This window comes from Sinocyclocheilus rhinocerous, unplaced genomic scaffold (genome assembly GCF_001515625.1).
Source record: "Sinocyclocheilus rhinocerous isolate Xijiao unplaced genomic scaffold, SAMN03320098_v1.1 scaffold1489, whole genome shotgun sequence".
NCBI classification, from domain to species: Eukaryota; Metazoa; Chordata; class Actinopteri; order Cypriniformes; family Cyprinidae; genus Sinocyclocheilus; species Sinocyclocheilus rhinocerous.
Window position 1 is genome coordinate 273871 of NW_015634472.1, and position 14505 is coordinate 288375.

Below are 14505 nucleotides of genomic sequence, written 5' to 3' on the forward strand. Positions count from 1 at the left end.
AACACATCGATTCGCTACAGGAGGCCTTTGTTCACCCCCCAGAACCGTGTGAGACGGGGTTTTTTTATGGATAGTCGCTTTTTATTTAACTTCTTTTGGACTGATGCATGCAACACCCGCTGAGTGGCATTAAACAGCTTGAAAGATCAAAGACAATTTTTAATATAACTCTGACTGGATTCGTCTGAAAGAAGAAAGTCATATACACCTAGGATGACTTGAGGGAGAGTAATTTATGGGCTAATTTTCATTTTTGGGTGAACTAATCCTTTAACTATACATATGTGTGTATCAGTTTTTAGTATAATGTGAAAACTGACATGAATTACGCAAATAAGTCTAGTATTATTTTGTCACCAGTTATCAAATTCTGGGAGTGACTCACAATATTTCTTCACAAATTACATTGTTACACCAGTAGGTGGCAACAAGTGACTGTTTTTATTAGTGAGTATTTTGAATTATTCACTCAACTGTTTTATTCAAAAACACTGATTAATTCAGGAACCAAACAAGGACTGGCTGCAACCAAAGTTAATCAACAGCTTTGTTACTTTTGTTGCCTATCAGGCAGTGACTTCACAGACAGCGTTTCCATAAGGTGCTGCACAAAACTGATTTCAGACATGAATCTGAGGCATAATAAATAAAAAAAAGAAAATAGAGAGTGTGACGAGAGGGGCGGGGCCGAGAGCCGTGGGAACGGAGCGAGGCCGGTGGAGGAATTGCTAATGCGCGACACCTGCGCCACTCACCGGTCTCGAGTCTCACGGAGGAGCTCCGGAAGGATAAAAAGGAGGAGGGACGACAGTGAAAGACGAGAGAGGACCAGGCCTGGAGTTTATTTTGTGTTTTGGTTTTGTTTGTGCGCGACAGTCGTCCGCGAGGGGCTGTCGCGCTATTTTGTGTTTGTTTATTTTATTAAAGTTTGTTTAAATGTCCGCCGGTTCCCGCCTCCTTCTTCCCGTGACTACGAACTACGTTACAGAGAGAGCTTACTGATTACTGATAATTAAGCAAATATTTCTTTTCTGTTGTCTAGAAAGTATATATATATATATATATATAAAACAATGCAATTATTTTCCCAATCTCCATGTACACATGTGAAAGCTGGACACTCAAGAATGGAAAGTCGATGTCTTCGAACTGTGGTGCTGGAGGTGTATTCTATGAGTGCCTTGGACATCAAAAGTTACAAACAAGACAATCTTAGAGCATGTTAAAACAGAGATATTATTGGTGGGTAAAATTACTAAGCTGCGGCACTCAAACTTTGGACATATCAATTCCTTGGAAACAACTTTAATGCTCGGCATAGTCAGCAGGAAAAGAAGAAAAGGACGCCAAATATGGGCCAAGATTTTTGTACTTTCAAAAGTACAAAAGTGACAATTTTTGTCACTTTTCACAATGCAAGGCCAGTTAATTAAATCAGTGGACAAAAGGGTGATCAAAACTGTGAAAAAAAACTGTCATCTAAAATCTTGATGCAATAACGTTCATGTCTATTTGTTAACAACTACCCATTTCTAAAACTAAAATAATACAGCATTATGATGTTAGATGTTAAATGTGTTGTGTTAGTTTGCACTTATTCTCTATCTACACACACATACACACTCGTGCATGTCTAAATATATCTGACACTGTTTTCACAGCCTACTTTGAGTCTACATCTGAAGCTCACATAAGTTTCTCATCCTGCTGTACGATTAAACAGCAAGATGCCTTTGAACCCTAGTCGCTCCAGAGCGAAGGATCGCAGCGGCGGCAGCAGCAGTGTTCTGGGCCGGCCCGAGTTTCTGTCCCTGAATGTCCCACTGCGAAACAACAGAGCGTGGAGAAGATCTGGCCAGTCCAAGACCCATCAGAATCAGCAGAACGAGATCCCGCCGGAGCCGGGCGAGAACGTGAAGGAGCGCGGAGAGACAACGAAGCTGCCGGATGAAGACTGCCTGCTGCTCAACCCGTCCTTCAGAGGCATCGCCATCAACTCGCTGCTGGCCATTGACATCTGCCTGTCCAAGCGCCTGGGTGTTTGCATCCACACCACGTCCTCATGGGGGAGCATGCGCTCAGCGGTCACGCTGCTGGCTCTGACGGGTCACGGCTTCACATGGATCTGTGGCACTCTGGTGTGTCTCACTCAGAGTAGCACACTGGTTGGACAAGAGGTCCTGATCAACCTGCTGATTGGTGAGACACTCCGCCAGTCTTGTTTTAGCACTTAGATACTATTACACAGCCTAATATCACCTTATTTGATGATGCTGAATGCCAAAATAATAATAAAAACTTTCTATCATAAATGTGTTTTTCGTGAAATAAAAATGAAGATTTTTCAAATTATATGAATGTATCAGCTTTAATGCATTTATCAAAATAACAAAAGCAGTCAAATGTAAAAAAAAAAGTTTTCAAAATGTATCATTTAACTTTAAATCTGCAAAGCAGATGAAAAATGTTCAAATACTCAATTTAAAGAAAAAAAAACTTTACAAACTAAGCAAGAAAATCTTTTTTCTCAAAATCTGTAATTTTCTGTTGCTGTTTAAGCATAAAACTCCTGGCTCATGTTTGAAAATGCGAGGCCTTTTTTTGGTTGACTTTTTTCATTTAGAAAAGAGCAGTGCTCAGAGTGCTCCTACAAAGTGCTCCAGTGCTCACTGCCAATAGAAAACCATTTTTAAAAAGTCTCCTCTCACTGCAAAAAACGCATTCTGTCCACTGATCTATAATAAGAGAACATTATATAGATCGGTGGTTCTGTCTGATCGGGGCCGAAATAAAGATCAGGCTTCAAATAATGTCATACATGTGAAAATGGGCTGAGAATTGATCAAGTAGTTGTAATCTGCTCAGATTCAGACAAGAATCGTGTGTTTGTGTGTTTTTCTGCTGATTAAGGCAAAATACAAGAATTCTTCATCGCACAAATAATTCTTGAAAGCAAAAGTGCTACAAAATGCATCAGCTTTTGTGAGAAACAGAAACAATTTTTGGAATTAGCACCTCAAAAGTAGTAAGAAACAATTATTGTATTTCAGCAAATATGATTCAGGGTGGTTTTATAGTTTTTATTAATATTTTGAATAGGTTTTAATATATCAGAATCAGAATCAGAATCAGAATGAGCTTTATTGCCAGGTATGTTTACACATACGAGGAATTTGTTTTCGCGACAGAAGCTTCCACAGTGTAACAGAATGACAGCGACAGAACAAAAAACACAGATAATAAAAAATAGAACAAGTAAATAAGGAATAAAAAATATACAAATCGACAATCGACAATTGTATGTCCAGGTATAGAACAATAGACAGTTGTATGTACAGGTATATTATGTGCAAATTGAAATGTAGACTGAGTATGTGTGTTAGATAAATAAGTGTATGAGTGAATAAATAGTGTGTGTTCCACAGTTATTGTTAAGTGTTCATGAGATGGATTGCCTGAGGGAAGAAACTGTTCCTGTGTCTGGCCGTTCTGGTGCTCAGAGCACTGTAGCGTCGACCAGATGGCAACAGTTCAAAGAGGGAGTGTGCTGGATGTGAGGGGTCCAGAGTGATTCTGCCAGCCCTTTTGCTCACTCTGGATGAGTACAGTTCTTGGAGAGAAGGGAGGGTAGCACCAATGATTTGCTCAGCAGTCCAGACTACCCTCTGTAGTCTTCTGAGGTCAGATTTGGTAGCTGAGCTGAACCAGACAGTTATAGAAGTGCAGAGGACAGATTAAATGATGGCGGAGTAGAACTGTTTCAGCAGCTCCTGTGACAGGTTGAACTTCCTCAGCTGGCGAAGGAAATACAACCTCTGCTGGGCCTTTTTCACAATGGAGTCAATGTGAGTGTCCCACTTCAGGTCCTGAGAGATTGTGGTGCCCAGGAACCTGAATGACTCCACTGCAGTCACAGTGCTGTCCATGATGGTGAGTGGGGGGAGTGCAGGGGGGTTTCTCCTGAAGTCCACGATCATCTCCACAGTTTTGAGCGTGTTGAGCTCCAAGTTGTTGAGACTGCACCAGACAGCCAGCTCTTTAACCTCCTGACTGTAAGCAGACTCGTCACCGTCCTGAATGAGGCCGATGAGTGTGGTGTCGTCTGCAAACTTCAGGAGCTTGACAGAGGGGTCTTTAGACGTGCAGTCGTTGGTGTAGAGGGAGAAGAGCAGTGGGGAGAGAACACAACCCTGAGGAGCTCCAGTGCTGGTTATACGGGTGCTGGATGTGTATTTTCCCAGCCTCACTAGCTGCTGCCTGTCTGTCAGGAAGCTGTTGATCCACTGACAGACGGAGGTGGGCACGGAGAGCTGAGATAGTTTGGGCAGGAGGAGGTTTGGGATGATAGTGTTAAAGGCCGAGCTGAAGTCCACGAACAGGATCCTCACATAAGTCCCTGGTCTGTCTAGATGTTGCAGAACATAATGCAGTCCCATGTTAACTGCATCGTCCACAGACCTGTTTGCTCTGTAGGCAAACTGAAGAGGATCCAGCAAGGGTCCAGTGATGTCCTTCAGGTGGGCCAGCACCAGTTTTTCAAAAGACTTCATGACCACAGACGTTAGAGCCACAGGTCTGTAGTCATTAAGTCCCGTAATTTTGGGTTTCTTTGGGACGGGGATGATGGTGGAGCGTTTGAAGCATGAAGGGACTTCGCACAGCTCCAGTGATCTGTTGAAGATCTGTGTGAAGATGGGGGCCAGCTGGTCAGCACAGGATTTCAGACAGACTGGTGTAACACAGTCTGGGCCTGGTGCTTTTTTCCTTTTCTGCTTCCGGAAGACCTGGCGCACCTCGTCTTCACTGATCTGAATTGCAGGTGTGGGGGAGAGGGGGGTTGCTGGAGGTGTGAATGGTTGTGTGGAGAGGTGTTCAGGGCGGGTGTGGGGTGTTTTTTCAAACCTGCAGTAGAACTCGTTCAGATCGTCTGCCAGGTGTTGATTCTCCACAGTGCTGGGGGATGGTGTCTTGTAATTGGTGATTTCTTTTAGACTTTTCCACACTGATGCCGAGTCGCTGGAAGTGAACTGAGTCCTTATTTTTTCCGAATAATTCCTCTTTGCCACTCTGATCTCCTTTTCCAGTGTGTATTTAGCCTGTTTATACAAGACATTATCCCCCTTCCTGTGAGCATCTTCTTTGGCCTGACGGAGCTGTCTGAGTTTTGCAGTGAACCATGGTTTGTCATTGTTGTAAGTTAAATGAGTCCTGGTAGGAATGCACATGTCTTCACAGAAACTGATATAAGATGTTACAGTCTCTGTGAGCTCGTCCAGATCGGTGGCAGCAGCTTCAAAAACACTCCAATCTATATATATATATATACTGTATATGTGTGTGTGGCAATGGAGCCACCGAGCATGGCCCCTCCCCTAACACTATAATAAGAGGTGTGTTCGACTTGAAGCAGCGCTCAGTGTTGCCAACTTAGCAATTTTGTTGCTAAATTTAGCAACTTTTCAGACTACCCTAGCGACTTTTTCTTCCAAAAGCACCTAGCAATAAGTTTGGCTATTTTAAATTTAATTTGGCTACTTTTAGCAACTTTTGATAAGTGACTCAAACAATAAAAAGGCACAAATTTTCCATCTAAATTTCACAAAAAGAGGAAACCAAAGTTGCCTAGCAGTACACACATCACATGAATTAAGTTATTGCTATTTGCAATTGTTCAATTTGATAATAATAATGATAGTTTAATAATTGTTCATTTATGATACACCTTGTAGCTTGTATCTGCGATTGTTGATCAGTTAGTACTGTAAGAAAAATATCTAGAAAAATGGAAAATGTACTAGTAATTTTCCAGGATATTATCTGTTATCCATTATCCGTTGTAAGCCTGTAACATGAAAACACAAAATACAATGCGTAATTTAAAATGCAGGTAAAAAAAACTTATGAATTAACATAGTAGATTGTGATATATAATTTTTATCATAAATGTGTTTTTCACAAAATAAAAATGAAGCTTTTTCTAATTATATGAATGTATCAGCTTTAATGCATTTATCAAAATAACAAAAGCAATCAAATGTCAAAAGAAATTTGGTTTTAATGCAAAAAAGAAGTAATCAAAATGTATCATTTAACTTTAAATCTGCAAAGCAGAGGAAAAATGTTCAAATACTCAATTTAAAGAAAAAAATTAAGCAAGATTTTTTCACAAAATCTGTAATTTTCTGTTGCTGTTTAAGCATAAAACACCTTGCTCATGTTTGAAAATGCGAGGCGCACCTAACTGCCTTTTTTTGGTTGACTTTTTTCATTTAGAAAAAAAGTTTAACTTTTTGTTGTTGCTAGGCAACCACCGAATCGGCAGTCCTGTCAGTCCAATCAAGGATTATGCAGTATTATACAGTATATATATATATATATTCCTTATTTTAATTTTTTGATCTTTTTTAATCCTTTTAAAAGAAGTCTCTTCTGCTCACCAAGGCTGCATTTATTTGATTAAAAATTGGTTGACTTTTTTCATTTAGAAAAAAAGTTTAACTTTTTGTTGTTGCTAGGCAACCACCGAATCGGCAGTCCTGTCAGTCCAATCAAGGATTATGCAGTATTATACAGTATATATATATATATATATTCCTTATTTTAATTTTAGTTAAATTAGTCTACATAGTTTTATTTTAATTTCAGTATTAGGTTTAGTTATTTTAGTTAGTTATGTCAAGTTAAACTAAATGAAAATGAGAAATGATGCCTTGGCAACTAGCTGAAATAAAATAACGAATTAACAGTAGATTGTGCCCTATTTTTACAGACTTTTCTAAGAGTGTAGCATACAAAGTAACTAACTACTAATACACTGCTTAAAACTATAATTGTTCAGAATGTGTAGTTTTACTAGTTTACTAGCTAATAAAACTTAAATTGTAATCGTTCAAAAATGTGTAAGTGTTCAATATTCAATGTTTTGTTTAAAAACAGTTATTTCTATTTTAATATTATGAATTTGTATTATTTTACGAACAAATCTAAATTAACATATAAAAAATCATTTCAGGTTACGCATGTAACCATGGTTCCCCAAGAGGGAACGAGCTAGAAATAACTAGCTAGCTAGAAAACTGTAGGCTGTAGTAACTAACGGTAATGACAGTAATTCGCAATTGAACGGGTGATAGCGGGTGTAGTGAAAATTGTGTCACTACATCAAATCTCAGCAAAAAATATTTCCCCTTCTAGGGAACGCAATGCTGCACCCCCTAGGGGGCACATTGGGGAATGCAGCCTGCATGACCAGTATCTGAAGCACGTGTGAAACAACGCCAATCTATTGGCACACCTGGCCCATGACGTCATAGGCGGGATGCCCGAAAGGATAAAAGGGCACTTGCTGAATACGTCATCCACTTTAGCTGTCTGAAGGAGACGTAGATAGGCAGGCCGAAGGCATGGCAAGGGGGCGCAGCGTCTCGTGCCGAGGCGCAACGCTGTGCACCTGGTGGGAGAGCACCAAGTAAGCGACAGACATAAACAAAACCTTTCCTCAGAAAGGGGCCATGAGACTGACGCCACGGGCCGCTCACGCAACTTGGCAGAAACGGGGGAAACCGAATAAATCAAGGGGAACATCCCATCCAAGTTAAGAGCACAGCTATCCTCAGATAGCTATGCTATGTGAGCAGAACTAGCCTGGATACACAAGACCACTGAAGAGGCCAACTAGAAAGCCTCTAGAGGAGCTCAAGAGATGCTACTTAAATCCCAGGTAAAGAGCGTAGCTGCTGAGCTAGAACACAGCTATCCTCAGATAGCTATGTCCCTAAGGTCTTATGAAGGCTTGTGGACCAGAATAACATAGCCAAGATAGCCTTCCTATGGAGCTGCCCAGACCACAGAGAGTGGGCTATCTACTTACTACCCTAGCAGGGGAGATAGCACTGTCTAGGCAAGGGCTCAAAGAGACCTCTACTTAAAGACCCTAAAAAGGGGAGCAGTCACTGAGCTAGCACACAGATATCCTCAGATAGCTATGTACCTAGGAAGGGCTACCAGAAGGGAGGCTTGACTAAAACTATCCAGACCACAAAGAGTGGGCTGTCTACTTACAACCCAAAGAGGGGAGACAACACTGTCTAGGTAAGGGCTCAAAAGACCGCTACTTAAAACCCTAAGCAAGGGAGCGATCACTGAGCTAGCACATAGCTATCCTCCGATAGTTAGGCTCTAGGAAAAGGGACCACTCCATAAGAGGGCTTACCGCAACCACAATGGAACACAGCTAGCCACAGATAGCTGTATTCAGGTAAGCCCAACCCGCCATACCAATGGCTGGGTACATAGCTATCCTCAGATAGCTAGGCTCTAGGAAAGGGGCCCACTCCATGAGAGGGCTCTCCGCAATTGCAGTAGAACACAGCTAGCCACAGATAGCTGTATTCAAGTAAGCCCATCCTGCCATAACAATGGCTGAAATATAACCATCCTCAGATGGCTATGCTAAGGAGGTTCCCAGTCCATGTCAGTCCCACAGTAGGCAACGAAACACCGTGTCATTGACCAGGAGCTCACAAGAGGGAGATCCGGGCCATCAGTAAATGATTCACTAAGAGCGAACACATAAACATCATCAGTCCAAGATGACTAAAACTACCCAGACCACAAAGAGTGGGCTATCTACTTACGACCCAAAGAGGGAGACAGCACTGTCTAGGTAAGGGCTCAAAAGACCGCTACTTAAAACTCTAAGCAGGGGAGCGATCACTGAGCTAGTACATAGCTATCCTCAGATAGCTAGGCTCTAGGAAAGGGGCCCACTCCATGAGAGGGCTCTCCGCAATTGCAGTAGAACACAGCTAGCCACAGATAGCTGTATTCAAGTAAGCCCATCCTGCCAAAAACAATGGCTGGAATATAACCACCCTCAGATAACACTCACAATGAGCACGTTCAGAGCCCTCGAGCACTGAACGTGCAAGCTCCTGACCAAAACAGATGACAGATAGATAATGCGTGTCCTCAAGTGCCAGAAACCTCTGGAACGGAGGCACACACTTCCAAACCGCTGACCTGCCCTGGTCTCAAACAGATGGCTCCTGAAGACAGCAAAGAGTGGATGACGTATTCAGCAGGTGCCCTTTTATACTTCCGGGCATCGTCATGGCGTATGACGTCATGGGCCAGGTGGGCCAATAGATTGTCGTTGTTTCACACGTGCTTCAGACACCGGTCATGCAGGTTGCATTCCCCAATGTGCCCCCTGGCTTGAGTTGAGTTCCCTAGAAGGGGAAATATTTTTTACTGAGATTTGATGTAGTGACACAATTTTCACTACACCCGCTCAATTGCGAATTACTGTCATTACCGTTAGTTACTACAGCCTACAGTTTTCTAGCTAGCTATGCCTTCGTCACATAAATGCATAACACTTGGTTGCAATAATTTACAAAAACCGCTCAGTCTCCTTATTTAAATTTATTTGCATTTGACAGTTTGAGAGAGATAGCAGCTTCCCTGCGAGTGGGCGTGGTTTCAGCACCACCAGCAGTATATAACTTATACTTTTATTCTTTGGCTGGGTGGTTAATAACACAATTTTCTGTGATGTGACAAACTCAGAACACATTTAATATTGCTTTACCCGGGCTTTAAGTGTTTTTATGCTATTTAGTTAAGTTGTAACTACATAAAGTGTTTGAGTCGATATATAGTTTGATTTAAAATTAAGAACTGTTCTCTTTTTTTGGACTCAGATGTCCTGGTGAAGACACACTTGACTCCTCTCTATCATTTCTCTTTCCTCTCTTTCAGCACTGATTCTTGACGTCCTGACTGTTGCCGGGGTTCAGAAACTGATCCGGCGCAAAGGACCATGGGACATAAGTCCCGGTTTCCTTGACTGTGTGGCTCTGGACACGTATTCGTTCCCGGCCGCTCACGCCAGCAGAGCAGCCATGGTGTCCAAGTTCCTCCTGTCCCATTTGGTACTGGCTGTCCCACTGCGAGTCCTGCTGGTGCTGTGGGCCATCCTAGTGGGGCCTGTCGCGCGTTCTGCTGGGCCAACACCACCTGACAGACGTGGTGTGCGGCTTCGCTCTGGGCTATCTTCACTTCAGTCTGATGGAGAAAGTGTGGCTATCGTCTGGAGCCTGTCAGACGCTCATCTCCATCTGGACCTTCAGCTGGGGCTCTGTCCATTAGACTGCAAACATGTGCAGAAGACGTACATTTACATGCAGAGTCCAAATGTATAATCCAGTATTTGTAGGATTAAACACATGTTGTACCTCAGTCTTTCTGATGCACAATGCAAAGGACAAATGCAGTCTGGATTCTCCAGTTTACATGCTCCAGTTGCATTATCAGGTCTGTTAGGGTCACAATTGGTGTGATTTCAGTCACACTCTAGTGTTTACATGACACTTAAAAGATGAAGTTGTGCTAGGGTATTTTTAAAGTGCATGCAAAGGCACTGGATTTCACTGCACAGTTGTTTCAACTCTTTTTCTGTCTCATTTCCACTTCTTAATTCTGCAGAACTGAGGCGTCTTACAGAGGAAGTTGCTCAGAAAGGAAGTAATTGTTAAAATTGTTTTTGTCCTGATAAACAACTGACATTTTTAGGATGTCATCAACATTTATTGAAGAGTATTGGTTAACTGCAGCACCTGTGCAACTTTGAAAGAAAAGAAGATTGGGATTAATTATAAGAATATCTGAAGTGAAAAGAAACATTATATTTCTTTTTCTTTTGTGATGTAATAGCCCATGTTTTTAATGGTTAATTTGTGTGTAAATCACAGTTGTTTGATACCATGTCAAATTTGATCAGTATTTACAAACAAATTTTTTATCAAGGCACATTTGTTTCAAGATGATTCCTGTCTTGTTTTTTTTGTGAGCATGAATTAAGTTTGACATATTTTGTACCATTATTTTTTGTGATACTTATCTAAGTACTGTAATGACTCATGCAATATTCAAGCGATCTGCTGCCTTTGTATTTGTACTAGTAACTAATAGAGAGAGACGTGAGACGTGACATGTGGCCAAGTATGGTGACCCATACTCGGAATTAGTGCTCTGCATTTAACCCATCCAAAGTGCACACACACCGTGAACACACACTCGGAGCAGTGGGCAGCCATTTATGCTGCGGCGCCCGGGGAGCAGTTGGGGGTTCGGTGCCTTGCTCAAGGGCATCTCAGTCGTGGTATTGAAGGTGGAAGAGAGCACTGTACCCCCCCCACCTACAATCCCTGCCGGTACGAGACTCGAACCCGCAACCTTTGGGTTACGAGTCCGACTCTCTAACCATTAGGCCACGACTAACTAGTAACTAGTGAAATGGTTCTGTATTTTACATATTTGTACTTAAAAATAAATTACTGTTACATAAGACCTCTGACACTCTCTGATGAAATTAACTTTGGTCCATCTTGTTTTTTAAGTGCATTGATATATAAACTACCTTCAAATTTTCACATTGTGTTTGTGTATGTGTGTAACAATACATAAAGATACAATACATTAAAAAAATCAGTATCAGTGGTCTGAATCAGTAGAGAAATCTGCACAGATCAAGCACCGCTTCTAACTGCTTAGGTTTTTTGGAAATTAAAGGGATTTCATAATTGTATCCACTCAATAGCCTACGAAAGCGATCCCAGTTCTGCACATAAACGTAGCGCAATATATAATAAAATGTAGCGGGATATTTGTGTCTTTAATACCTGCAGACTGCAGCCAATGGAAACGCTTGGCTCCTCACAAAACAGATCGGGAAAGCAGACTGCGTTTTTTGTTCATTCAAGCTCAGATCCTTTCTTTATTACTAACAGTGTAGACACGATGTTAATGATACGATGATGTGTGCAGTGTTGAGAGCTTCAATAATTATAACGAAAGTTATTGATTATAAAAGGAGTTTACAAATGTGATTGAATTTAGACAAGTTTTATATATTTTTTATTTCATGTAAAAGTTAATATTAAATGACTTACACTTTAGGAATACTGTTGTCTGATTGTGCTCTATTTCATCAACGTAAATAGTTCCAAACAAAGTCCCAGCTGAGCCGCTGCGCATCTCCAAGCAAACAAAGCGGTGTTTCATTTATGAATGAATCTGCGTTTTTGACCAAATCTAGAATCAATGATTCAATCACCCATTCATAAAGACAGTCACTTGCTTCGTTCCTAAATGAACCAGCCGTTTGAACGAATCGATTAAATTAATGATTCAATGACAAAGACAGTGACTTGCCACCACCTACTGGGTTTCAGTTTAATTTTTAAAGTATAATTTGAGTTATTTAAATCCTTTAATAATTCTATATTCAAAAATTATATTTAAAACATTTATATTTAATCTCATAACATTGTTACTATGAATGTAAATGCATTAATCTGAGCCTCGTTAAACAGTCTGTAAATATTCCTAAATGCCACAATTGTGTTCTTCTGTGCCACCTCTGTGCAAAGATGAATTGTTGATGCTGATTTAATTTGACTGGTTACTTATTCTTCCTGATTGTGTCTTATTTTAATTGAATTTATTGTTTAATTAAAATTTTGAAAAAAAAAGTTTATAAATAAAAAAAATGGCATTAAAGGTATAAAAAGAACAAATCACTTTAAGGAGTCAAATATCACATAATGGGAAGGTTAATTCCTGTCATTAATCAGAAGGTGTTCCTATTTATTAAATTTTTTTTAGAAATGTAAAAGAAATGTAAGCATAGAGTCCTGAAGAATGTAATGTTATTATTAAGAATGTAAGTGTAAACTATTAAATATTATCTACAAATCATGCAATACTGTACCACTAAATAAGAAGTGTTTTTTTATGGAGAGCTTAGCTCATCAGGCCAATTTGACACCATTACTAATCATTGTCATTTTTGAAAACATTCTTTCACTTCACAAATAAATCTTTCTTTTTTTTATTAAACACAATGTATCTTTAATACCCAGAATTGCAGGGTGCCTGTCTTGATATCAAAGACGTTTTAGAGAAAATATGAAATAAGTTTAAATTATTATTGATTATAAAGGGTTTTATCATTAAATATATGAGAAAGGTCACCTAAAATTACCCCTAAAAAAACCTTGCCCCCCTCCAAGCTAGAGTCCCCCCCCCCATGAATTTTGGTTCTGTGGTTTGTGTAGGCCAACCTTTTTCCTCTAGTAATGAGAGATGAAGTTTGGCAAGAACAGATTAAGTTTCTGCTGGTCTCTGTTAGAGTATCGGTGAAGGACAAATGATTCTGCAGCACTCGTGAGCTTTAATCTCTCCTGATTGAATTTAGACAAGTGTTTCGGGTGGAGAGACATGTACAGGAAAGTACGTCTACACCACACAGTGACATCACTCATCATGTCTGACATTATTATTTTCAATAGAATAGAATAGAATAGAATAAAATAACTGTGCCATATTATGAGACTATAAAAAACATTGTGTCAAACGTCTGCATCATTGAGGAAGTGAGTTGGTTTCCGGACAGAAAGGCAGCTGAATCATCAGTCTGAATAAATTTCAGCACACATGAAAGAGGCAGGGGTTTATAATATGTGACACAAATAAAACCAGCTGAACCCTTGTGAAAAAGAAGTGCACTTAATTGTATTCATTGTGCATTTGTAGTGTGCTTACAGATTATATTAATGAAATAAAAGTGTTCTTAGAGACACTTTCATGACTGTTTCTTGATTTTAACTGTAGTGTTATTCAATATTACATTTAAAGTTCATATATTTTAAATGTACTAAAAAAAATTCATCATTATGAATGTATAATTACAAATATGTTTAAATACACACAATATAAGTGACATTAAAGTAATTTTAGTTTATAAAAAATGCTTGTCAGTACACTTTAACCATACTTCAAAGACAACACACTTAAAATAGTTGGATTAAAAATGACCCAACAGATAATCCAATGGTGGGTTGATATATGTGAGGGATACGGTGGACGAGAAAGCTCAACGCGCTGCAACTTCAGAAAACATGCAATTAGAAAAAGCACCAGCAAATCAAGAAAACATCTTCATCAGTTTGACAGCAGGTTCTGCAAATGCTCACAATGCAAACAAATAAAGAAACACTGCAAATGCTCAACAAAACCAAATAAAGAATTTTATTTGCAGCGCGTTTCTTTGTTTGGTTGTGTTGTGAGTATTTGCAGTGCGTTTTGCCACCGTAGAGGGAGCCGTAGGCAACGACATGGAGAAAGTGTAAGATCCAAAAGCAGGAAGTTTAATAACACTAAGTAACAAATCCAAATCACAAGGCAGTTCCGTAGTCGTGAAAACAGGCGTGCATCAAACAAACGGGAAATCAGTCCAACAAGGCAAACAAGGCAGAAACAGCAATCCAAAAGGCAGTGGTCAAAAGGCAAGCACAAAGAGCAAAACACAATGGGAAATGAACGCTTGGTAAGGCAGTGAAACTGGCAATACTTCACAATGAGTGATAGAACCAGCATGGTTTAAATACGGTAGCAAATAGGAAGTCACCACAGAAGGAGCAGAAAGTCAATATTTGGGAG

At 40.1% G+C, this 14505-nt stretch overlaps 1 pseudogene; it reads left to right on the top strand.

Moving 5' to 3' along the window:
* Window positions 1–1727: 1727 nt before the first annotated feature.
* LOC107745631 (inactive phospholipid phosphatase 7-like) lies at window positions 1728–10152 on the top strand (annotated as a pseudogene).
* The last annotated feature ends 4353 nt before the right edge of the window (window positions 10153–14505 follow it).